This window comes from Eumetopias jubatus, unplaced genomic scaffold (assembly GCF_037043125.1).
Source record: "Eumetopias jubatus isolate StellerSeaLion01/CBP00866 unplaced genomic scaffold, mEumJub1_p1.0 scaffold_11, whole genome shotgun sequence".
Lineage (NCBI taxonomy): Eukaryota > Metazoa > Chordata > Mammalia > Carnivora > Otariidae > Eumetopias > Eumetopias jubatus.
In genome coordinates, this window is record NW_028274817.1 from 3,377,571 (window position 1) to 3,404,752 (window position 27,182).

A 27,182-nucleotide genomic window follows, 5' to 3' on the forward strand; every position below is an offset into this window, starting at 1 on the left:
GGAAAGAGGAAAAGAAAGACCCCGTCACAACAGAGCTGACGGCAAGCGGCCACCAGATCGAGGCCCCTCCGCGGCCTCACCCAGCGGTCGGCCCCGAGGCCTCTTGCGAGAAGGTCACAGTCCCCACAGGAAGCCGCGCGCTCGCTTCCGCACCCTCAACGCTCCCTCGCTCAGGACTCCCACGGCACCCGTGGGCAAGGACTACAGGTGGCCGGCTGCGGTCAGCGTCCGAGTCCGAAGAGGGGGGGCGTGGAGTTTGCAGACGGGGCAGGAGATGCGGCGGCTTTCGGAGCCCACGGCGGCTGGCCGCAGAATCGCGCGCCATCCCCCCCCACCTCCCCCCCCCACTCCCCCCACCTCCCCCCGCACCCCCCCCACCCCACCCCCCCCCCCCGGGGTGGGAGTCCCTGGCTCTGGGCCTCCAGGGGCCCGCTGAGCTGGGGAAGCACGCCCATTCGTTCAACCCTCGACATGCTTCCCAAAGTGCTTTTGGGGCTAGCACGGCCCCCAGACGCCCAGGGGACACTGCTGGCTCACCCAACGGGGCCCGCCCACCCGCCTCCGGGGACGGCTTAGAGCCGCGGGGTCACGCGTGCGCACACACAGCCCCTGCGGACGCGTGGTCCCCGCCCCCCGGGCCGCGGGGCAGGAGGGTCCAGTGATTCCCGGGCTTCATGGGGAGGCGCTGCACGGGCAGAATAGCTCTAGCTGTGTGGAACGTGCTCAGTAATGGGAGATTTTACAAAGTCTCCACTCAAGAAATCCTGCCTGATTACTCCTGACTGTGGAAGACACAAGGCCCCTGAATCCAGTGAGGTTACAGAAGGCAGAGGCCCAAAGTACCACCTCGCCACAAGGAGTGTGTGGTAATGTGCACTGGAGGCACCTGGGAACCTTGCTGATCCTCAGATTCCTGCCGCACAGGGCTGAATGGGGCCTGAGATCCTGCTTCTAACCAGCCCCCACGTGATGCAGATGCTACTTGTCAGAACCACTGGCGGACAACAGAGTCGAGGAAGGAAGTCAGACCTGTGACATCTGGCCCCAAAATAAGCAACGTCATGTCCTTGCAGAGAAGAGGGAGGTGCAGTCTGGAAAAAGCAGCCTTGGGCTTCCTCCAGGAGGATGATGGATACGCCATGGTAGTCCTCCAGAAGGCTTGGGATTTGACAAGTGGTCCCTGGACTGAGTCGCTGCCACATGCTGCCCCTCCCTCCTGCTTAAGGATCCACCTGAGAGATGGTTACAAAGAGCAGGGAACCGGTCATTGTGTGCAGGAGAATGTCTGTGTGCAAAGTTGGGCAGGGCGTGGAAGTGGAGATGGGGCTAGCTTATGACCTCCTGCTGTGTATGTTGCCGAAGTGCCAGAGAGAGGAGTGGGATCATCCTTTAGGGACACTGGGGCAAACAGGGGAGACCCTACACTTCTCCCCAGCCTAGGGTCCTCAAGGAGACCCGAGGCCCACTCTGGAGGAGCCCTGCCAGTGCCTGACAGTCCTCTTTCAGCCCTTAGCTCCTTTAATTCCGACGGGCCAGGGGCAGAGCCTCCTGGCTGCATCCTACCAGAAAGGGTCGCGGGCCGGGGGTCGCCCAGACCCCTGTCTTCGCCTGCGCTGGCCAAGCCCTTGGTCCCGGGCGCTCTGGGCAGTGCGCGGGCGCTGCGGGGAAACGCGGGCCCGTGCAAGTTGCCTCCCTGTCAGACCGGCTCCTCTCCGCACGCGTAGCTGGCGCCGCTCTTGTCGCTGTCCCTCCTTCAGGGCCCCGCGGCGCCCCCTCGGCGGGACCGTGCAAGCCCTGGTCTCCCCAGTGACCAAGGCCATCTTCGTGGCTCTGTTCCTCTTTGCTATCCTGCCCATACTCTACGTGATCCTGTGGTACATTTGCCGGAACGTGGACAACGACTACATCTGAAGCAGGTAAAGGGCTGGCTCAGTCCCCTAAGACCCCACCCTGTGTCCCCACTGCCCAGAGACTTCGGGTTCCTTCCCCGGAATCCGCGTCCCTTCCCAGGACCTGGCGCTCCTCCTCTGGGCTCTGTGTTCCTTTCCTGGATCCTTAACCCCGGTTCCAATCCCACGTCCCTCCCCACACTCTGTGCGAGCCTGACTTGGACACTGCACTTCTTCCCTAGACCCCGTGTCCTTCCCCTAGACTCCGACCTCCTTTCCTAGATCCTGCGCCCCTCCCCAGATCCCTGCCCCTGTCCCAGTCCCAAGGGCCATCTCTCACCCCGCGCGCTCCTACCCCAAACCCCAAGCCCCTCCCCGGGACCCTGTGCCCTTCTCCTGCATTTTCAATCCTTTTCCTGGATCACATTGCCCTCCTGGACCTCCGCGGTGCTCTCCAAATCAGCCCGGGACCCTGGGCTCCGCCCAAGACCCTGCGGCTCTCTCCTGATCCTGCACCCTTTCCCCAGATCCCGCTCCCCTCCTCAGAATACTCTCCCCTCCCCCCCATCCCAAGTCATTCCCTGGAATCTGCTCAGGGCCCTTTACCCCCCCCCCCACCACCATCCCACTTCCTCTTCTGACCTCAGACCCTGCTGCTTTCTCTAGACACACAAGTGCCCCGGGCTGCACCCTGTTCACAACCCCCTCAAGCCACCCAGGTGTCCTGCCTGCCTCTAGGAAAGGAATTCTGGTTTGATGGGGCTGGTTCCTCTGTGGGCAGACGGTTGGTCAGACCTTGCCCAAGTGGACACCTGCAGCATTAGTCACCAAGCCTGCTTTGGGACAGGGTGGTGGAAATGTGGGCGGGGAGCGCAGGGTTACTGCCTTCGGTGGCCTTGGCATCCCTTGGACCCTGAATACACAGTTGAGCATAGACTTGAAATGAGTTCACCCCAGATTCTCCCCAGAGAGGCCAAGGGCATCCGGCAGCAAACACAGCCCCATGGGAGGGAGTGCACCATCTCAAGTGGGCTATATTAAAGGGCATTCCCAGGGTGGTACAGGTGCAGGATGTCACACAGTTGTGAACTCAAATCCCAGACCAGCTGCTTACTAGTCATGCGTTGGGCAAATTACATCTCGGAGCATCTGTTCTTTGATCTGTAAAATGGTATTAATGACAGTATCAAGCTCACCATGAAATGCTGTATTTAAGCTGATCAACAGTCTTATACCCAATAAATCCTCAATTAAAAGTGGTACTTACCTGTGAACAATTAACCCCTAATGGTATTGTTTTACTAATTTTGGGAGACCTAATTGACACACAGTAAATTTCACCATATTTTACTGTACAGTTCTGAGTTTTGACATTAAGCTGTATAACTATCATCACAATCAAGATATAAGAACCTTCTACTGATAACATGTTATTAAAAATCTTTTCCTTTCAATATCTTTAAATCTGAGAAAAATAGCTTCTAAAACTTGTTTTGGAGAAACAAGTATAATACTCATTTATATCTATATTCAATATAAATATCTATTAATTACCATCTTGGTGGTTTGAGTTTTCTTATATTATGAAGTATAGTTGACATGCAATGTTATATTAGTTTCAGGTGTACAACATAGAGCTTCGACATTTCTATACATTACTCAGGGCTCACCGTGATAATTGTAGTCCCCATCTGTCACCACGCAAGGTTATTACAACATTATTGACTATAGTCCCTATTTGTACTTTTCATCTTTGTGACATTTATTTTGTAACTGGAAGTTTGTACCTCTTCATCCCCTTCACCTATTTTGCCCGGCCCCCTTCCTCCCCTCTGGTGACCACCGGTTTGTTCTCTGTATTTATGAGTCAATTAACTGGTTTTTCTTTGTTTATTCATTGGTTTTGTTTTTTAGATTCTGCATATAAGTGAAACCATAGTACGGTCCTGGTACACTACTCCCTCAAAGTACCTCACTACCTTTTTCACCAATATTCATGACACTTTACATTACAAAGAAATTGCTTCCTGATATTACCCAAGCAATAAATAACTATACCTTCTTGCAAAAAAAAAAAAAAAACAACCCAAAAATCATGCAGCCCAGAAGTGAATGGAGTGATCATTCCAGCCCTTGCCCGTTCTCCCAGAGGAGGTAACAGCCATTGTTAACCGTTTGGTTCTCCTGCCTTCTGCCTTTCCTTGCTCCCACCCCGACCCCCTTTCGTTCTCTCCCACACACACAGAATGCTGTCTGTTTATTTTCTTCCTATTCAATGGGATACTACTTTGGATTTCAGAGGACCAGGAGGGAATTAAGAAGCAGAATGAAAATCTCTCAAGGAAGTGCCGGAACCCTGTTCTCCTCTCTTCCTGCGCCCTTAGGCATTGCTGGGAGAGGGATGCCTGCTTAAGAGGTCTGTGAGGAGACTGTTTTGAGCTCCTTCTGTGAGACCCTCTGATGAAAGGTGCTAGATGAAGTGCAAAGACTATTTTTAAGAGTCAGGCAGAAAGCACTGAACATTTGCATAGAGGTCAGAGGAGGTAACGGGCCCACATTTCTGGGTGTCCCACTTCTCTTCATTGCCCACTTCTTGCCTTCTGACTCCCTCTAAGGGTGGCAACCTGCAAGGTCCCTGTTGTCCTGCCCCTTGGGGTGCTGGGTGGAGCACCAGAGTCACTGCACGGAAGCACTGTTCATATGGGCCTGTCTTCAGTGGGAGACTTCTTCCCCTTACGTACAGAAAGCCCAGAGCCTGTCTCAGTGGTCTTGTCAGTGCTTCTAGAAAGTTCCCCATCAGTAGTGTGGAGGAGGGATCGGAAGAGCCTGAGAGAGGAGAGCAGTCGGAAGGCAAGGAGTGATTGGGACATGAATTTAGACAGTGCCCATGGGAGGAAGAGAGCTAAAGCTGTGTCTGAGTTAAAATTGGTGGACCTTGGTGACTGGGTGAGCGTGGAGGCCCAGGCATTGAGGTGGGTAGGGAAGAGGCGAGGAGAGCAAAGCTAATACCGTTCTGCCTAGCCTCGCAGTGTAAGAGGCCACTGGTGTCATTAAAAGTCAGTGGCTCCCACTGGACAGAGATGGGTTCCCTTAGGCCAGTATTACCGGGCCCTACCTGGTCGGCTACCCATTGCCACCTTGATCTTCCCTTCCTTCCATCCCAAACCTTGACATGGGCAGATATCTAACCAAGGGCCTGGCTCATAGCAAAAGCTCATAAAATGGTAGCCTATTCATATTTCATGAGGTTTCACTTGTAGGTTTGGTCTCTGTAAGGGCCACCTGGCTTTGTTCTCACTTGGTGAGGACTTCCGTGCCCACCGATGGGGTCTGCACAGTTTGTGGCCTATTGACTAGAATATGTGTGAAAGCCTGCTTATGTAGACACACAGAGCCCTGCCTAACTATCCAGACCCCAGCTGCCATTCAACTTGTAACGCAGTTTACAGAACAGCACCTGAACAAATCGCAACCACATATTCAAGCCCTATAGCTTGAGATGGATTACGTAATTTTTCTTCCTTCTAATTCCTCCTCAAGAATGAACTCATGCCTTACAGCATTCAACAAGGGGGTCTGAATCCCTAAAGCAAGTCAGTCAGGTCAGAACCTCAACCTACCTGCACAGGTGTTATTTGCCACTACGTGTTGATCCAAGACTGGCCTCATCCACCATCTATTGGTGCGCATTCAAGGAATGTAGCAAACATGATGGGTGTTGGGGAACCCATGTGTTTAGGGTGGTGTTGTTACTCTTGACACCACAGCTGACAAACAATGAGCAGATGCCTTGCACTGGCCTTGAGAATATCTGTGCTTTTGTTACTTCCCTTCAGCCTGCACAGCAAACATTAACTTCATATGGAAAAGCCATGTCACTGAGAATTCTGCTGCCCTGTCATTGGATTGGAAACCTTAGGCAAGCTGCAGCTGAATCAGAGACAAGCAAACTACTAAAGCAGAAAGGAGTTTAAGTTAAATATAAGGAGGGGTATTTCTGAAAGGAGACTGTCAAATACCTGGTTGGAATTCTCCTGTTCTATGTCATCATCATTTTTCCCTTCTTCAGTAATTTGTGAGCCTATGGGGCGGGGGGGGGGTGTAAAGCGTAGGATTAGGCACTGGGCTATAGAAGAGTATGAAGGCTGATCTCTCCTCCTGAGGACTTTAGAGTTTTGTCAGTAAGGCAGGAGAGAAAGAGGGAGGGCAGGGGAGAACAGCAGAGGTCAGAGGTTTAGTGTCCCGTGGTCTGATGAGTGTCAGTTGGTCTCTGGCAGGGGGAGTGGACATCCTGGTTTCTGTGGGATAGAATCCCCTTCACACCGTTTGACCCAGCCTCACTCCTGAGTCTACTCCTTTCACTCTCTCGAGTATCTGCACGGCGTTTGAAATGTGATCAGTTTTCCTCTGTCTAGGCTGGAAACAGAACACAGTCTGGATGGTCTGTCGGGTCCCTGGGAGCATTTATGGTCCTGATACAGTTGTTTATTGTGTCAGTTAAGATCAGGTATAGCTGTGATTAGCAGAAACTGGAGACAACAGCAGCTCACATACAATGAAAGGTTATTTCTCTCTCGTGCGAAAGACCAAAGGTAGGTAGTTCGGGACTGGTTTGGTGGTTTTGTTCCACAAAGTGCTTTGGAACCCTGACGCCTTCTAGTATCTTTCTTTCACCATACGTGGGCACCATTCCCAAGGTCCCCTCATGATCCAAGGTGCTGTTCCAACTGCAGCCATCTTCTAGCCATTGCAGCCAAGAGGAATGAGGAGGAACTGAAGAAGAAGGTTAAAGGGCACATCCCACAGGCTCTTTCAGGAAGGCTTCTGCAAGTTTTCCCATGACACTTCTATGACGCTAGTGTCTCATTGGCTAGAACTTAGTCACATGGCTATACTTATAGGAAGCTGAAAGTGAAGGTTCATGATTCTAGAAGAAGAGGAAAGTGGCTATTAGGGGGAAATGCAGAGTCTCTGCTTCATCTTAACACTTGCTCCAAGGAATTCTGAAGTTCTCCATGATTCTGCAGCACTCTTTCTGGAATTCCTATGAGACGAGGATATGGTGGCCATGTCAAATTTGTAAATACTGTCACACTCTCCTACAGTGAATTTTTGCAGAGGTGGAGCTGGTAAAACGTTGCTGTTCTGTGTTGCTTCTCTGGGATTTAGGAATACGATTTCTTTTTTTTTTTTTTCTTCAAGATTTATTTATTTATTTGAGAGAGAGAGAGAGAGAGAGAGCATGAGCGGGTGTAGGGTCAGAGGGAGAAGGAAGAGGGAGAGAGAGAATCCCAAGCAGGCTCCATGCCCAGCCCAGGGAGTCTCCACACCCAGCATGGGAGCCCAATGCAGGGCTTGATCCCATGACCCCAAGATCATGACCTGAGCCAAACATCAAGAGTTGGATGTTCAACCAACTGAGCGACCCGGGCACTCCAGTAATGCAATTTCTTAGAGCATCATTGTTTAATCTTTAAATGTACGATTTAGAAATGTTTCCTTTTAGGTAATTTTGGAACTTCAGTCAGTAGATCATGGGATCTTAGCTCCAAACTTCCCTCCCCCATCCCAAACCATCTTTTCATCCTACCTGCTTGTCTCGGACAAGGGGCTGCCCCTACCCTGTGAAGGCTAATCCTGACCCTGTGCCCTGGTTCAAAGCTCTTCCAACCTCTCCAGGGACCTCCATGACAAAACTTTTTGATCTTGTATCTTAAATCTTCTTCCATTTCCACCCACCTTTCTGCCTAATCTCCTATGTTTCCCTCTGGGCCATGCATATTTTCTTTTTCTTTTTTTAAAAGACGTATTTATTTATTTGACAGAAAGAGACACACCGAGAGAGGGAACACAAGCACGGGGAGTGGAGAAGCCTGCCGAGCAGGGAGCCCGAAGCGGGGCTCGATCCCAGGACCCTGGGACCATGACCTGAGCCGAAGGCAGACGCTTAACGACTGAGCCACCCAGGCGCTCCTCCGTGTGTATTTTCTTTCTCCTCTACCTTCTGCTTGTCCAGAGCTTCTGCTGCCTCATTGCTCCTCAGTCCATTGAAAATTTAATATTCCACCATTCATATATAATATATGTAAATAACTTGGAAGAGAATAGGTAATAGTACACTATAGGAAAATAATTAGGAAGTGATGAGTTTTGAGCATTCATTACCTTTGTTTTCAATATATTTTATTTCATTATGATTGTCTCCACCAGTTATCATGGGGTCTTGGTCCAATTACGGTGGGAGGAGGTCATCAAGAGTGCATGGGACTGCCAGTTGACCCATGAGCTGGACCCCAGCAATGGGAGGTTCCTCACCTCCCCTGTCCTTGGACCGTGCATTCTGCTTACCTTCCCTGCTCCCAGAAGCTGCCAAAGGATGCAGCCTTGAGATAGATTGTGGTGTTCCGACCATCTGGATGGTAGACGTGACTGAAGCCTGTTAAGGCCTCTAGATAAACTCTTAGGATTCTGGTGGGTTAGGGTATAGGATCTACTCATCTTGCAGCCACCCAAGACAAGCCTCATATGTAAGTTCCCTTGCTTATTAAACCTGCTACCTACCAATCTTGGGTGGCTTGCCTCTTTCTTTGATCTCTCCCTGCTCTCCACAGATGGGAGCCAGTTTCAGATTATTACCCAGGAAATCCTGAAAAGGTTACACACCAACAATTACCTAAACTCATGGTTCCTTAGTTTACTCATTTCTCAGAGGGGTCTAGTGATAATCTCAGCCTCGGGTTTTCTGTGAAGATGCCTGCTTTTCAACTCCTGTTGCCAAACTTGCTTCCCTCAAAGGCTGCTTTCTGGTCCACCCTGGTTTCTGGTTTCTGGACCCTTTCCCAGGGCTAACTACCATTTGCTCATCTTTCAGCTTGTCACCCCATCCTTCTGTTCTTTTATGTCCCAGTTCTGTGGATTGTTTTGTTTTTTTTTTTTTAAGATTTTATTTTTTATTTATTTATTTGAGAGAGCGAGAATGAGAGAGAGAGGGAGAGCACATGAGAGGGGGGAGGGTCGGAGGGAGAAGCAGACTCCCCGCTGAGCGGGGAGCCCGACGCGGGACTCGATCCCGGGACTCCAGGATCATGACCCGAGCCGAAGGCAGTCGCTGAGCCACCCAGGTGCCCAGCTCTTTGGATTCTGATCAGAGCTCTCAACACTGCCATGCCCCAGCCTCTTATGATAATGGGCAACACAAATATTCACAGTATCTTTCGCCTCCAATCTTGTGGCCCCGTTAATCTGTTCAGCCCTTGAGTCATCAGACTTTTCATGATACAAATCAAGCAGTCACTACGTGCCAGGCACTGTTCTAAGTGCTTTATGTGTTATTCCTCACAGCATTCCCAAGAGGAGTTTGAAAAGTTTCAAAAAGTAGAATTCACGAGTGAAGTCATCTGACCCTGATTTTTTTTTTTGTAGAAATCTTCTTGACTCGTAACTCAGTTTCTTACTTGTTATAGGTCTAGTCTGACTTTCTATCTTCTTGAGTCAGTGTTGGTTCTTTGTGTCTTCTAGGAATCTCTATATCTTATTCATGTTATCTAATTTGTCAGCATATAGTTATTCCCAGTATTCACATCTAACCCTTTTTATTTGTATCTCGTCTCCTCTTTTGTTCTTGACCTAAGTAATTTGAACCTTCTTTTCTCCTGAGTGATCTAACTATAGGGTTGTCAATTTTGTACCCCTAGATTGTTCCGTCACTAGCCGGTGCCCTCTTTGAGAAGTGTGTGGCCCTGGCTACAATGGCATTGCTTAGTCATTGGCCAGTGCTTATCCCTCGAGGATCATGAGTTTGATTATATAGTAAAGGCATATCCCAAAGAAGCGACCAGGCTGTCAGCCAATCACAATATTTGAAGCAGGGCAGCAAGTCTTTTCTTGAAGGGACAGTCTTAATAGTCAATGACTGGATTACCCCATGCCTTGGGGACCATGGCTTAGCACTATTGAAATGTGGGTAGAGGAGTATTGCTGTCCCTCTCTCCAAAGGCAACCCATCCACCTACTCCCAAGTGACAGTAATTCAAGTTTATGAGTAGGGTACTGCATCTCAGTCTTAGACCCCAACTAGGAGAACTGCCTTATTTTTTTATTAATAATATTTTATTTGGATATAATTCACATAATTAAACCTACCCCTTTAAAATATATAATTTAGTGGTTTTAGTATATTCACATGATTGTGAAACCATCACCACTGTCTAATTGCAGAATATTTTCATTACTCCAAAAAGAGATCCTGTATCCATTAAGGGTAATTCCCTTTTACCCACAGACCCTGACAGTGACTGATCGACTTTCTATGTGTGTGGATTTGCCTGCTTTGGATACTTTAACTTAGCAATGTTGGAAAGGTTGATCCATGTTGAAGCAAGTGTCAGTACTTCCTTCTTTTTTTTTTTTCCTAAGTGTTTAGTTCATTCCTTTTTAATGCATGAATATGTCATTGTATAGATGATACAACATTTTGTTTATCTATCCATCAGTTGATGTACATTTGGGTTTTTTCCACATTTAGGGTATGATGAATAATACTGCTCTGAATATTCATGCACACGATTTTGTGTGGACGTGTGTTTCAATTCTCTTGAGTATATATGAAGGAATGAAATTGCCAGGTCGTATGATAACTTTTTGAGGATCTTCCTAAGCGTTTTCCAAAGTCGCTGCGTCATTTTACATTCCCATCGGCACTGTACGTGGGTTCCAGTATTTTTCATATCAATATTGTTTCATGTCGTCCTTTTTTATTATACCCATCCTCTAGGTGTTGTATCAGTAAAAGTTCAACCAGAGAAAGGGAAACCGTAGTATATAAATATATATACCAGGAGCGAGCAGCAGCATAATTGAAAATCGCGTCAAAAAATTCATAGACGGGCAGCATTAACTTAGCTTTTCCTGGTTGATACAATCCGTAAGGCCCCTTCCAGATTTAACACCATACACGTCTAAAAGCCAAGGTGGCAGAGAGGGTGAAAGAAGCAGTTTACATTATGCTACAAGTGAGACAAAGCATACGTTGTGGACAAATCTACTGGCAGGTTTTTTTGTTTCCTCCCGCTCTTCCACGAGCTGGTCCCTCCCAGGAACTTGGGTCCCAGTTCCCTGGCTCCCTCCAATGGGCCAGGCAGTGCGGCAGCCCTTGACACAAGTCGGGAATTGAGCCCCATGGCAGTACCTGCAAGGTTTCTTAAGATGCTGGGCAATTTTGAGTGATAAGCAGTTTTAATTTATTCGCAAATAATTTAAAAGCAACTGGTTTGGGGTCCCTAGAACAGAATTGGCATTACTCGCAACAGCTGTTTCTCTGGAAACCTCTCAGGAAGTTGCCTGTCGGCTCCTCTCACTGGTACTTCTCCTTCCCTGCAGGGAACTGGCTTTTCAGGTGCTGAGTTCTTTTAGCTGTCCTGGGCTACTAACAGCCAGTGTCAGAAAGCAGCATGCATCCTTCTGCACCAGGGCAGCAGATGTATGGGAAAACCCAGGGTTGGGTTTAGAAGAGCAGGGAAATGATGGAATTTCCTTAGCTTAGCACTATTTAGAGGCTGATCGCAAACACGAGACCCCTGTTGGCATTAATTTTTCAACTGGGCCAAGGCTCCCAATTACCTATCAAGTAACAACGGGATGTGTTTGATGGTCAGCAAAACACATGCCTTGTCCTGCCTAAATCATAAATCATGACAGGGTGGTGGAACGATGTGAATGAATATTTGGGGGTGAGAAGCAGATAGCAGGATATTGATCTACTCATTTATCTCAATGAGAAGAGGCTACAGGGTAGCCAACGTCCAGCTTCAGATAATTCCTTGTGACCACTGTATTCTGGAATGGCAGCAGAAGTGAATGGCAGAATGAAATGCAAGTTAGACCCCGAGGCTTAGCTATTGGAAGCCCAAGTCATGGATAAAGGGGCCATCCTTGTATTTTGTCAGGAACTCCAGAAATAGAGATCCCTAGGTGTTTGGCCTGGGCTCAGTCAAGAGCCAGAAGCTAAGCCTATTGTGCCTTGTGGCTTGTTTTAGCAAATGAAATCATCTCCATGACCCGCTGTATAAATAGAAAAGTTCTAGTAAGAGGTTGCTATTTTGTTCGTGATAACAACCATGTGCGTATCCCACAGGAAGTCAGTGTAGTCGTGGACAAGCACGGCATCTGTGACCAGAGGGCCTGGGTTACCTTAGGGCTCCGGGGAGAGAATGACTGTGACCCGCACACTGCTGCACAGCACACCGCACTGGGCGATGATGGCAGAAGCCGTTCAAGATCCTAAGCGATTTTATGAGAACGGGCCACTGGATGGTTGCAAATGAGAATACTTGACAGATGCAGTAGTGCCTTCTGGAGCGTTGGGGGATCTAAGAGAGGGCTTCAGGGCCAGCCCCAAGGATGAGAATAACTATAATACCGTGCACTACAGGGGGTTAAGTGCTTCAATTCATCACAGCTCTATGAAGTACCCCTGCTTTACAAACCTCCTATGAGTTGACTGACCTTATCCTGAGGCTGTACAAGAGTGTCGAGTGAGGTCAGGATTTGCTGCTTTAATAAATACTCATTTGGCATTTACTATGTGCCGGGACTGTTGTATGTGCTTTCCATGTGTTACTTGGCTTTGTCCTCCTCACCGCCCCATTAGGTAGGTTCCATTGCTATCCATGGTTTACAGGTGAGGGAACTGAGGCACAGTGAGGTCAGGAGCTTACTCAAGATTACCCACCTAGGAAGTGGCGGTCGGGACAAACCCCGCCTGGCTGGGTCCAGAGCCCCTGCTCTCAGCCATGTGCTCTGCTGCCTCCTTTCCATCTGAGTCTGACTAAATAAACTCTTCTCACTCAGAAACTAACACACTTGTAATTATAAATTGTCGTCGTCCATGTGCTGTAGCACTTCTGGACCCAGAGAGAAAGAACTTTATGTGCCCATACCACCCTATTAGAGGGTGAGCCACTCACGGCAGGGGTCACGTGTCATGGTGCACACTCCTTGCGCCCACCATGGGCTTTGCCACCCAATGGAAGACCAGGAAATGTTTGTTAAATCACATCCTGTTCAAAACTCACACAATCTTGTGGGATCAACTTTATTTGGCCTCCAATACACATAACATGTCAACACAACCATAGACACAAACAAGATAAGTAGCACAAGTGACATATCCCAAAACATCCGTGGGAGAAGTGCCTAATACTTACGCACTCAACAGGAAACGGAACCATCCTAGCCTACGTGTAACTTTAAAAAGTCACCTTTCTCATGGAAATCAGTACAATGCTGTGAAAGGACAAAACGATGGTGCGAGAGAGCTCCTCACAGAGTGAGCAAGCTGCATCAGTGTCCTCTAAGTGCTGGAGGGACAGCTCTACCATTGAGAAAGAGATGCCCAACCCAGTGCAATAGAAAGCAAATTAAGCTGGGGGAGGGGGCAGGGGTAGAGCGTGCTACAGGATTCTGATGGCTCCAGAAGTGTGAAACCAAAGCCTTTCCTAAAATATCCTCAAACAAACTCAGATTTTTGCACATCTAATTGCTTTAAATATATTCCAGTAAGCTGATTTTTAGCCATTTAGAGCCTGCCTGCTTTGCGTACCCTAGAACACTGTACCCAACATCTTCTAGGCATAGATAAGATAATTCTAGGGCTTTAAGACCCCAAGCCCCTGTTGCCTTTTCTGAGTTCTCTGACCCAGAGACTTTACGTTGTGCTGATGGGTGATACCACACTGATTTCCCTATCCTCTGGGAGATCCCTCGCCTTCTTCCTCTTCTGGGTGGTGAGCTTTTGTCATTATCTATACAAGGTCTCCTGCTGTAACGGACTTGCCATCATTTCCCATCCTGTCAAAGTACTGCCCAAGTAAAGCTTGTTGTATGCTGCTGCTGTGTCATCATAGTAGTATCCTCTTCCCTATTCAGCCCCAAATCCTCAAACTCACAAACGTTTATGTATGAAAGAGCCTAGAATAAGCTTTAAAATAATACACACCAGATTGTTAATTGTGGTTATTTCTGAAGATAGGACTGCATTTTGGAGAAACTTTGCAAAGGGAGAACAATGATTTGTCTGATTTTTTAGAGTTTTTTGCAAGAAGGATATATGAACTATTACCACTGTAATTAAAATAATACAATAACTTTAACAAGAGAAATAGTAGCCATGTATTTGTCAGCTAAGGCAAACTCTAGCTGATGCAACAGACAAAAGCCGAAATTTGAATGGCTTGACCCAGCAGAAGTTTGTTTTTTGTACACATAAATTTTGATGCTGTTTGTCAGGGTCTCACCACTCTTAAGGGACGCAAGTTTCCAAGCTGTTTTGAAGTGCCACCATCTCAGCATAAGATGGCCATGTTCGGGGGCACCTGGGTGGCTCATTTGGTTAGGCGTCTGACTCGGTTTGGGCTCAGGTCATGATGGTGAGATTGAGTCCCTGGTCCGGCTTTGTGCTCAGCACGGAGTCGGCTTGGGATTCTCTCTCCCTCTTCCTCTGCCCCACCCCCTGCTCCCTCAGGCTCTCACTCTCCCTCTTGAAATAGATAAAATCTTTATCTGAGAGAGAGAGGGCATGAGAGAGCATGGGGAGGGGGCAGAGGAAGAGGGACCAGCAGACTCCCTGCTGAGCAAGGACCCTGACATAGATCCCAGGACCTTGGGATTATGACCTGAGCCAAAGGCAGATGCTTAAGTGACTGAGCCACCCCGGTGCCCCAGTAGATAAAAATCTTAAAAAGAAAAAAAAAAAAGATCGCCATGTTTGCTGCTGGGTGAAAGAGAAAGCACAGAAATGGCATACTGGCTCCAGATGTGACAAACAATGCTTCGGCTCATATCTCAATGACAACAGCTAGTCACATGACCCTTCCTAACTACAAGTCACCTGGAAATGTAGTGTCCCTGTGTCCAGGAGGGAAAGGAAGACAAGATATGGAGGAGTCCTTGTAGTCTCTCCCACATACTGTTTCATAGTAGTGGTACTCGACTAAGAGTAACCACGGTAATTTGTTATGACCCAGACCTTCTTCATTTCTTGGAGGAGTTTCTGAAAAGGCCAGATCTGCCTTGATATTCTCCAAATTTTCAAGCACTTACTATATGACAGATGCTTTCCAACACAATACCACATCTAATTTTAAGAGGATCATGGAAATGTCGGCAGGGTGGATTTGCCCTTCTTTACTCAATAGCACCTTTCTATACTGCCCTTTGCAATGTCCACTATGATGTCAGTAGGCTGAGAATTTTCTCCTTCCTTTTGATACATGAGTAAAATCCTAACCTCTGAGTCTCTGCTACCCTCCCCATGACTGAATTTGCCTGAACACCTGCACAAGTGCCATTGTGCACTCTGAAAACCAGAACGTCCCTGTGGGGCTGGTACAGAGCGAAGAGGCCATAGAAGGATGACTATTTTTCCCTTTGGATCTGTGCTAGCATGTCCACCAAGGAACCATTTTTCACCTCCTTGGAAGGTTTTTAAGAGTTCAACCCAGTAGATGTTTGCTCCACATTGACTTCCACGGTCTTTCCTCTCTACGACTTACGAAGGAAACGTTGGGTTTTGAGCTCCTAGGTAGGTTCATTCATCTGCATATGTGCTTAGTGGCCAGTTCCAAATAAGACAGCCCATTAAAATTATACTGCCAATATCAAGGAGGTTCCAAAACCCCTTTTTTAACCTCAGGTTTGTATCCAAAGAACCAGTCAATGATGCAACAAATCAGACTACTCACAAACCCAGTTGGAAAACATTTTGAGAATGTGTTGAAGTTGCCCAGAAGGATTACCAGGTGTCTAAAGGTCACTACCCGAGGTCAAAGGGACTATGGCTATCAGGGGTATTCCAAGGTGAGGGCAGAATTGTGAGGGTACTTTTGCAGGGGGTAGGCATACTCTATGTCAGGGGAGGGCAGAAGACCCTGGGAGGCCGTTAGAGGTGTAGCAGTGATAAGCCGGCCAGCAGGCCAGGTACCAGAAGGGGACTGGAGGGCGTGTGGGGGAAGACCGGGTAGGGCTGTGGTCATGTGGGAAAGTGTTGGCACTGGACGGCAGTGGCGGCACCTGGCAGAGTCTGCTCTGAACAAAACTCAGACAATCCCCAAATGGTACCTGATCCTCATTATCACCTTCCTTCCTTAGGTCTGCTTTTACTACCTGGGCCTCAGGTTTCTACTTTTTGTCACCTGAGAGACATCATCCCATACTTAGAAGAGAAAGAAAGTATGAATTAGAAGGTTGGCCATAGGCTGCGGTGGATGGGAACAGCGTGGACTCTACCTGAGTTCAGACCAGGGTTCTAGTCTCTGCCCTGTCACTCACTAGCCATGTGATCCCGGGAAAATGACCAAGCCCTGTGAGCCTCAGGTTCTTTGTGAAGTGAGCAGGTTTGATAAACCCTGTCTTGTAGGGCTGCAAGAATGTATGTAATGTATGGGAAGTACCTTGCACAGTGCCTGGCATATACTGGAACTTTGATGAATGGCAGTGATTTCGAATGTTGTTTTGATCCCGGAGCTTCCGCTCTCTCCTCTGAGATTTTGTTGTTGTTATTCACTTCAACGGTCTTCAATCTACCCCAGAGGTTTCTCATGTTTTGTTGTTGAGTTTTTGCTGTTGATATTGTGTTTTTTATTGGTTTCATTTTCCCTTCTCTAGTTTTCCAGGTTTGATTTTGGAAGCAGAAGACAGCAGCCTGAACTTCACCGTCATCTTGGCAGCTACAAGTAAGGCACTTAATCTGTAAACAAAAAAAAAAAAAAAAAAAAAAAAAGCAGAATTGACATCTTTACAACATTTGGTTCTCCATCAATGAATATGGTATACTGCTCCATTTATTCGGGACTTTTTTTTTTTTTTTTAACCTGAATCTATCAGTAAATTTGTATAGAAGCCTCCGTAAAGGTCTTATATATATTTCTTCGGCTTCTTCTGTTGGGAATGGGATATTCTCTATTACATCTTCTAAATAATTATTACTTGTGTGTGTGTGTGGCAAGGCTCTTGATCTTGCTATAGTGATCTACCATACACTATTTTTCTGAAGTCTCTTATTAATTCAGATATCCCACGTACCTAGTTCTTTTTTTTTAATTTAATTTAATTTTATTATGTTTTGTTAGTCACCATACAGTACATCATTAGTTTTTGATGCAGTGATCCACGCTGCATTGTTTTCATAGAACACCCAGTGCTCCATGCAGTACGTGCCCTCCTTAATACCTATCACCGGGCTAACCCGTCCCCTACCCCCCTTCCCTCTAGAACCCTCAGTTGGTTTCTCAGAGTCCATAGTCTCTCATGGTTCGTCTCCCCCTCCGATTCCCCCCCTTCATTTTTCCCTTCCTTCTCCTGATGTCCTCCATGGTATTCCTTACGTTCCACAAATAAGTGAAACCATATGATCATTGACTTCCCCTGCTTGACTTATTTCACTGAGCATCATCTCCTCCAGTCCCATCCATGGGGATGTAAAAGTTGGGTATTCCTCCTTTCTGATGGCTGAGTCATAGTCCATCGTAGATATGGACCACATCTTCTTTACCCATTCGTCTGTTGAAGGGCATCTCGGCTCTTTCCACAGTTTGGCTATTGTGGACATTGCTGCTAGGAACACTGGGGTGCATATGGCCCTTCTTTTCACTACGTCTGTGTCTTTGGGGTAAATACCCAGGAGTGCAATTGCTGGGTCATAGGGTAGCTCTACTTTTAATTTTTTGAGGCACCTCCACACTGTTTTCCAAAGTGGCTGTACCAACTTGCATTCCCACCAACAGTGTAAGAGGGTTCTGCTTTCTCCACAACCTCTCCAACATCTGTTGTTTCTTGCCTTGTCCATTTGGGCCATTCTAACCAGTGTAAGGTGGTATCACAATGTGGTTTTGATTTGAATTTCTCTGATGGCCAATGATGATGAACATTTTTTCGTGTGTCTGTTAGCCATTTATATTGTCTTCTTTTGAGCAGTGTCTGTTCATGTCTTCTGCCCATTTTTTGACTTGATTATTTGTTTTTTGGGGTGTTGAGTTTGAGAAGTTCTTTATAGATCTTGGATCTCAGCCCTTTGTCTGTAGTGTCATTTGCAAATACCATCCTCAATGGAGAAAAGCTGAGAGCCTTTCCCTTAAGAACAGGAACACGCCAAGGATGCGCACTCTCGCCACTATCGTTCAACAGAATCCTAGAAGTCCTAGCAGCAGCAATCAGACAACAAAAAGAAATAAAAGGTATTCAAATTGGCAAAGAAGCAGTCAAAATCTCTCTCTTCGGAGATGACATGATATTTTATGTGGAAGATCCAAGACTCCACCCCCAAAGTACTAGAACTCATACAGCAATTCAGTCGTGTGGCAGGATACAAAATCAATGCACAGAAATCGGTGGCTTTCTTATGCACTAACAATGCAACTGTAGAAGGAGAAATTAAAGAACCAGGTCCATTTACAATAGCACCAAAAACCGGAAGGTACCTCGGAATAAACCTAACCAAAGAGGGAAAGGATCTATACTCTAGCAACTACAGAACACTCATGAAAGAAGTTGAAGAAGACCCGTGTACCTATTTCTTTGAATTCTCTACATAGATGATCCTATTGTTACAAAACGTTATCTTCCTTTTCAATAGCCATTTATTTTGAGACGCATAGTTCGACTCTGTTCTAATGTACTTTTGAATGGTAGAGGTGAAAGCATACATTTGTGTCTTGTCCCTGTCTTCAAAGGGAATCCACCTAACATTTCACATTTAAGTATGTGTGGGGTAACTAGTAGGAAAGTTGCTGAAAGTTTTTACCTTGTACTCATGTTGATTTTTTTCCCAAAGGCTTTTATCATACATGATACAGTGACACAATGTGTCCCCTTAATTTGCCATTACGGGGATTACAAGTGAAAGTATTTTCTAATTTAAACCATATTTTCATTTCTTAGCCACAGCCTGTTCACTCAGTTCACTGCTATATTGAATATGCTATCAATTTACTTAGGATATGTGCTACTCTAAGAGTGAACTTGGCTCAAGGGTTCTTTTCAGTGTGGAAATGGGGGGCTTAGCTGGTGTTAGACTTACAGAGAGCTAGCCTGGAAAAATGAGTGAAATAATTCCCCATATTTTTGTATGCTTTGGGAGACTTGACTTAAGATGGAGATTAGTTTTTCCTGATCATTGGTAGACTTGACCACCCAAACTGCCTGTCCGGGAGCAGGGTGGTTCGGGTGTTCAGGAGAGCTTGGGTGTTGAATATAGTTTCACTTTGTATTATTTAATTAAAGTCTTCTATTTCTTTATGGACTGATTTGGTCCTTTATTTTTTTTTTTTTAGTATTGTCCCTTTCACCCAGGATTTCAAATGTAATTGCATGATATTTATAACAAAGCCTTTATTATAGAAAATCTGAAACACACACAACAGTAGAGAAGAGTATAACAAACCCATGATACCTGATAACCAGTATCAATAATCTTCAGTACATGGTAAGTCTGGTTCCATTATACCCTCACTTTCCCCGCATCTCTGCCAAAGGAATAATGTGAAAATAATCCAAGACATCATGCTATTTCATCGCATCTCATCAGTATTTCAATATGCATTTCTAAAAGACAAGGAATCTTTTGTAAAACATAGATTCAATCCAATTATCATTCATACAAATTTAAATAAGTTATTATTGGTATCAAATATCCAGTTACTTTTCACATTTAAATTATATGTAAAAAAAATTTAAGTTTCTTTGAATCACAAATAGGGTCTATATTTTGTGATTTTTTGTTATATCCCTTAAGTCTTTTTTAATCAATAGATTCCCCACCATCCCCTCCCCCCCCCTTGCAATTATTGTTCTTCAGGGGAAAAAGCAGGTCAAATTACGTGACATTTCCCATAATCTGACTTATGTTGAACAAAACACTTTAGTGTCCTTTAACATGTACTTTGGCCTCCTACTTCTTTAAACTGATAGTCGCAGGTAGAAACTTGATCAAATTAAGTTTGCATGTTTGTTTGTTTGCCATATTTTCTTTTTTTAACAAGACCGCTACATAGGTAATGCTGTGTACTTCCATTATGAGGAAGATAATGTTTATTGTCCTTTGTGCTGAAGTTGGCAGTCCTCAGTGAACATCACCTTTATGTGTGTCTTGGGGGTTGCAGAGTGATGATTTTCTAATTCTCTCATTCATTCTTAGTTTATTAGCTGAAAAACTTCTATACGTAGAAAAGTTTCCTTGTCCACCATTTGGTTATCTTGAGGGAATCATGTACTTGTTGTGTTTTTACATCATTTAAATATCTTCTGCATCAATATTTTGTACAGTTTTAACTTACAGTGTTTACTTGTGATTTTTTTCTTTAGTCCCTGGTCATATCAGCAAAAAAAAAAAAAAAAAATGTCTGTTTTATAAGTATTTTCAAAGAATTGGCACTTGTTAGTTGGTCTTACTGTTTTCTAATTCATTATTTCTACACTTATCTTCATTCTTTCCAACCTTGTACTCCTTTGGGCTTAATACAATGTTCATTCCTTAGCTTCTTGAATTTCTTGGGTGCTTTAACTATTTCTTTTTCTGATACATCTATTTAAGACTATATATTTTTGATTACCATTTGGGCTATACTGCACATGTCATGCTATGTAGCTGCATGTGTATTGCTTGAATTTTTTTAAAGATTTATGGTTTTATTTTAGAGAGTGGGAAGGGGCAGAGGGAGAGAGAGAATTTCCAGCAGACTCCCCACTGAGCGTGGAGCCCAACACAGGTTTCAGTATCATGACCCCGAGATCATGACCTGAGCCAAAGTCAAGAGTTGGATGCTCAATTGACTGAGCCACCCAGGTGTCCTGTATTGCTTGAATTTTTCACAAGTTGGCTAGATCATTCTATTACTTACGCTATTAGAATATTTTCAGTGTGTATCTCAAAATTAGAAAGTGTAAAAATTATTTTGAGAAGACTGTGAAGATTATGAGAGAATGTTATTTGGAGGAAGTTTCAGGGTTTGACAGTATTTTATTTTAATTTTGTTATTAATTACAGAAGAGACTTAAACATAATTAACTGCTGGTGACAGAGTTGGGTTTAACCCAGGGAAGCAAAGAAGTTTAGCACTAGAAGATCGATCAATATAACTGGCCACATGTAGCAGTCAGGATTGTTCAGGAAATTCAAAAGCACCGTAAATAGTCAGCCTGGAGGGAATTTAATGGAAGGGATTACTTATACAAGTGATAGAGAGGCCAAGCAGGGGAGAATTGGGAAACCCAGTAATTAGCAATACGAGCAAGTCTCTCCCACCTCTAGGCTAGAAGAACAAGAAGAGGAAATAGTGTTACTAGATCCTGGAGTTTGGATTCAACAGAGTCTGGAGCCATGGTGGGTCGATCTGATGGTAGCTGGAGCCATGAAGAATACGTAGCCATTGAAGGAAATGCCCCTTGATGTAGAGGAAGGAGGAGAAAATCTCTGACTGCTCTATTCTTCTGGGTTTTAATCTCTTGATGGATGGTGTCTTCAGTTAGCTGAACCAGAATGACAAGCAAACGTTGGCCGAGTTTAGGAATTGTAGCCTGCAGGGGTCAGCCCCTGCATAGTCTAGAGCAGAGCAGGGAGAGTGAGGGATGGGTCTGGGTCACGGTGAGTGAGACCAGGATTGCCTTATTGCATTAACGGGTTAAAGGAGAAAAAGCAGATCTAAATTGATACAGAAAAGTATCTGATAAAAATCAACATCCATTCATCATAAAAAAGAGATGTTAGTCCAAAGTATGAGACTGGAATTATGGGTTTTGGTGAGGAAGACCAGAGAGAGAAAGTGCCATTCTTACCACATCACATCAAGGGTACATAATATCAACATGATTTGTCACTGTTGATGTTGACCTTGATCACCAATTGTGGTAGTGTTTGTCAGGTGTCTCCCTCCCTTGAGCTCAGGTGCAGAAATAAGGGAAGGAGAGAAGAGAGGGGTCAGCCCTTGACTAATTTCCTAAATCACCTGCCCAGGCATCAGTGCTAACCATGGCTAACCTGTCGCACACATTAGAACCCAACAAAAAAAATTCAGCCTCGACTTCTTACAGTGTAACAGAAATCTTCTAACGTGCACAGTAATGAACAGGCTCATGGTGTGTATAGAGAAGATAAGGGAGTTTGGGCCCAGCTGAGAGGGACCCTGAACATCAGAGCACAGCGTGTGAACCTAAGTTTATGGGTGGCGGGGAATTAAGCAGCAGAACGCCGCGATGACATCCGGGCCCCCGTCATCCTTCATTCTTCTTGGCAGTGGGGGTCGGAGCTGTTTTCTCATGTGCTGCCTGTTTGCTCACCTTCCTCACCGGGTACTTATCAATACCTCGGAAGGGTGCCATTTAAACTCCCATGTGAGAACAACAGTTTGCTCATTTTGAGACCAAAACATTTCAATAAAGAATCCCATTTGCTTTACATGTGTTCCCTTTTTACTCTTCCAGGTTGACCTCCATCCAGTGGCTGTGCTATACATCATGGCCCCAAACCCAGGCAAGCATGAAGTCTTGATGAGGAACTGAAAACACTAGCTGAGTTCCCTCGTTGTAGAGCATGAATTCTCTAACCCATGGTCATGTACACAATCACAGTTTCCATCTGAATCTTGGTTGTAGGCCTATTTCTCTGCATAGGTATCACCTTAACTGGCGTGACTTTTCTGTCACTAGAATGGTGGAGTTGCTAACCAAATACAAATTCTTAGGTTCTCACTTAAGCGAAAGTCAACTAACTTACTAGGTACTTGTTTCACCCACTCACTTCCCAGTAATAGTGATAGGAGCGCGAGGCCCAGAACTTGGGCTGCTCGGGCACTTGTTTCTTGTGTACTGCTGCTGAACGTGTATGCTAGCAGGAGAAGGGCCAGAAGGTTTCTCCTATTAGGAAAGAGAGTTAAAGGTCTCTGTCTCTTGAATGTGCCACGGGATACTTTACGAAAATACTTGGTTTTATACTTCTGGAGCCCACTGGAATACTGTTTCCCCCCCCCAAACCTAATTTGACTTCCTACTGTGCCATTTCTTCCTAAATTGGTCATTTCTTCCTAAACGGTAGAGCTGTCCCTCCAGTACTTGGAGGACACTGGCTCCGCTCGCTCACTCTGCAGGGAGCAATCTCTTGCCATCATTTTATTCTTTCACAGCATGGTACTGATTTTCATGAAAAATGTGACTTTTTAAAGTTACACATATTCCAGGATGGTTCTGTCTACTGTTGGCTGTGTTAAGTATCAGGCCCCTCTCCTACAGATGTTTAGGGAGGTGTACTTGTGTTACTGATCTTATCTATGTTTATGGTTGTGTTGATATGTTGCGTGTATTATGAGGCCAAATAAAGTTGATCCAACAAGACCGTGTGAGTTTTGAGTGAGATGATTTTATTTAGCAAATATTTCCTGATTTCCTACTGAATGCCAAGGCCCACGCTGGGCCCGGGAATACAGAGCCCGGCATGTGACCCTTGCTCCAAGGAGCTGACAATCGTGGTGGCATGGCTGCTACAAACCTTTGACTGTTTTCCAGAGTCCTAACAAGATTGCTTCTAACAGTTTCTGCTTGGTTTTTTGATGTTTCTGTGGTTCTAAAGAAATCCCTTTTAGAAAAATTTAAAACTATGGTATCGGTTATTGAATAGTTGTAGTACTCCTCAGGTTATGCATTTCATCTAGGATAAGCTTGAGTAGTTTCTGATTTTTGAGGAATTGCACAATTTCATTTAAGTTCTTGAACTGAACGTCCATAGATTTGTTCTTAGTATTTCCCTTTTATCCTTCTAACATCTCTGGTGTAATGCTTGTGGGCTTGCAGTGATACCCAGTTTCAGTTTTGATATTGGTCATGTATGTCTTCTCTTCTTTTTACTTTGTCTGTCTGGCTAGAGTTGTAAAATTTATGGGATGCAGCCAGTCAGTGTTAAGAGGGAAAATTATAGCATTTAACGCTTAGATTAAGAAAGATCTCAAATCAGGGGCGCCTGCGTGGCTCAGTCGTTGGGCGTCTGCCTTCGGCTCAGGTCATGATCCCGGGGTCCTGGGATCGAGCCCCGCATCGGGCTCCCTGCTCGGCGGGAAGCCTGCTTCTCCCTCTCCCACTCCCCCTGCTTGTGTTCCCTCTCTCGCTGTCTCGCTGTCTTTCTCTCTCTCTCTCTCTCTCTGTCAAAATAAATAAATAAAATCTAAAAAAAAAAAAGGAAATCTCAAATCAATAATCTGTTTCCACCTTAACTTAGAAAAAGAAGGAAAAAACCAAAGCGATCAGAAGAAAAGAAATAAGCAAAGAAACAACACAACAGAAGAGAAAGAAATAAAATTGAAGTAAATCTTTTCTTTGGTCTGGAGATGATTTTAGGGTATGCTGTTTAATTTCCAAGTGTTTTGAGGTTTTTCTTGTCCTTCCACTACTGTTTGATTTCTAATTTGATTCCTTAATTGTCGGAAAATATACTCTGGATCATTTAAACTTAAAAAACATTTGAATGACACAGGATATAGTCTATCTTGGTGAATGCTCCGTAGGTACTGGAAATAAGTGTGCATTTTGCTGGGTTGGTGCAGTGATATTTGGATCCATAGTGTTTGTGATTAACCCAGGGCCCCATCTGAGCCCTGCTGATGGTTCAGTTCTCTAAACTCTTGGCATCCTATTTATGGTGAGATTCCAGCATGAGCAGCTCAGGTATAATCAGAACTTCCTACGTAACTTGATGAGATCCTTGCTCAGATTTGTTCCTCTTCACCATTTTCCCCTCACTCTCTGGCTACCAGGAGATGCTTTTCTGGTCCTCTAACTAGGAGGGGATCTATAATCTCCCCTCTCTGTTGTGTACTTCCTTTGAACGGATTTGCCTAGGTGGCCAAGTGGTGGAATTAGAGAGAGAAAAATAGCAAAGTCGTTACCTCTCACCTTTTTGTACCCAAGATTTTCTTTACCAGAGACACATATTACCCTCCCTCCAAGTCTTAGATACCTGGCCTGCTGTCGCTGAGGCTCCACCACAGGGTTTCCGCTTTGGGCCTGGGGCGTTACTGCCACCTATGTAATACCTCCCTCAGTACCTTGATGCTAGTTTGCTCTACACCAGAGATCAACAGATAGTTCCCATAAACGGCTAGATTCTAAACACTTTTGGCTTTGAAGGCTATATTTTCTCTAAGCTAGATAGATTTTATGTTTTGTTTTCATATTATATTCCTATTAACGTCAATTTAAATTTGATGTATATTTCTGTTAACATTTATAATTTATTTATATATTAAATTGTTAATTTATTTGATATTTATAATATTATTTATATTGTTATATTTAGTGTTTACCCAATGTCCTTTTTTGGTTACAGGATCATGGTCAGTATACCACATACCATGTAGCTGTCATGTTTCCTTAGGATTCTCTTTGCAGTGACAGTTTCTCAGACTTTCCATTCTTTTTGATGATGACAATTTTGAGGAGTACTGGTTAGGTATACTATCGAGCGTCCCTCTATTTGAATTTGTCTGGTGTCTTTCTTATAAGTAGATTGTTGTTGTGAGTCTGGGGAGTAAGACCAGAAAGGTAAAGTGCTTTTCTCATCACATCACATCAAGGGTACTACGTTCTATCAATATGACTCATCACTGGTGACGTTGATCTTGATCACCTGGCCGAGATGGTGTTGGTTAGGCTTCTCCCCCAAATGTTCTTTTCTCTCTCTTTCCACGCTCTATTATTTGGAAGGCACTCTGTGCAGGCCACAGTTAAGGAGCGAGGGTTATGTTTCATCTCCCTGAGTGGGGGAGTATCTACATAAATGATTTGGAATTCTTTGGCATAAGAAAGTTTTCTGTTCTCACTATGAGCTCATGGATATTTATTTTATGCTTTGGGTTATAATGCAGTGCAAGTTTTGTTTATTTGCTCAAATTCTTCCAGATTTGGCCATTGGGAGCTCTTTTCATTGACTCCTGTGGCCCTTTGACATACCCCCATCGTTGTTTTGTTCGTTTGCTTTTGAGCATTTCCTTATATTCTGGCATGACAAGATGGCCCAGGTTTATCTGTCTATTTCCTGTACCAGCCTAAGAATCATTTATTTCTTTTAGGATCCCTGGTTTTCTTTATTGGGAAATAAGATCAGAAATTGATACTACGTGCATCCATTGCCACTGGTATGTCCTTGCTTCTAGGCTTTCTCAGCTGACAGAGCAAGAAGATATATGTGTATATGTAACACTTAGTTTTTGTAGTTCTCAGGTAGCTGCTCGATATTTTTTTCCCTTAAGGTTTGTAGTTACTTTCAATGGAACAGACAAGGAAGAATATGCCTGATCCATCTTGACCCTGGACCACTTACATTTAATGTAATTATATACCATTATACCATTTGCTTGTTACTTTCTAGTCATCCATCTTGTCTTTGTTCCTCCTGTCTTTTTTGCAAACTTTCTCTGATAAATTCTGATAAATTGACTATTTCTTATGATTCCGTTTTATGCACACTATTGGTTGATAGTTATATATCTTTTGGAATTTTGTGGTTGCCCTATGTTTGCAGTATCAAGTTCTACTTACTAGACTACCTTCAGGTAATATTATACCAATTCAGGCATAATAAAATATCCTGAAAACAGTAAACTTCCACTTCCTCCCTTCGATATATTGTTGCTATACTTGCTTTATACCAGAAGCTAGCACACTTTTCCCATAAAAAGACAGATAGTAAATATGTAGTTTTTGCAGACTGCAAAGTCCATTAAATATATAAGCCTTTAAAACTATTCTTGGTTCAAAGGCTGAACACAGTCTGGATTTGGCCTACAGGTAGCAGTTTGCAGACCTTTGCCTTAGAGCGTCAATTGTCTTTTAGGGTGTCTAAATATAAGAAAAAACTGCCTTTTCCATTTACCTTCATGTTTACAATTTCTGGTACTTGTCATTTCTTTGTATATATCCACATTGACACATACTAGTATATTCCATCTGCATGAAGAATTTTCTTTAAAATTTCTCAGTGTATTGCTGGCAATGAATTTTCTCGGCTTTTGTTTGTCTGTAAGATGATTTCCCATTCATTTTTTTAAGAGACACATCATCTTTTTTTAAAGATGTACTTATTTATTTTAGAGAGAGGGAACACACCCGCACAAGCGGAGGCAGGGGCAGAGGAAGAGAATTTTTCAAGCAGACTCCCCGCTGAGTGAGGAGCCTGCTGTGGTGCTGGATCCCAGGACCCATGAGGTCATGACCTGTACCGAAATCAAGAGTCGGATGCTCAGCTGGCTGAGCCACCCAGGG

At 44.8% G+C, this 27,182-nt stretch overlaps 1 long non-coding RNA gene across 1 annotated transcript; it reads left to right on the forward strand.

The window, feature by feature from the left end:
- Window positions 1-16,558: 16,558 nt before the first annotated feature.
- LOC148162958 (uncharacterized) lies at window positions 16,559-23,222 on the forward strand. Its single transcript, XR_015769500.1, has 3 exons — window positions 16,559-16,618; window positions 19,214-19,365; window positions 22,359-23,222. It is a non-coding gene; the product is annotated as an uncharacterized LOC148162958 (long non-coding RNA).
- The last annotated feature ends 3,960 nt before the right edge of the window (window positions 23,223-27,182 follow it).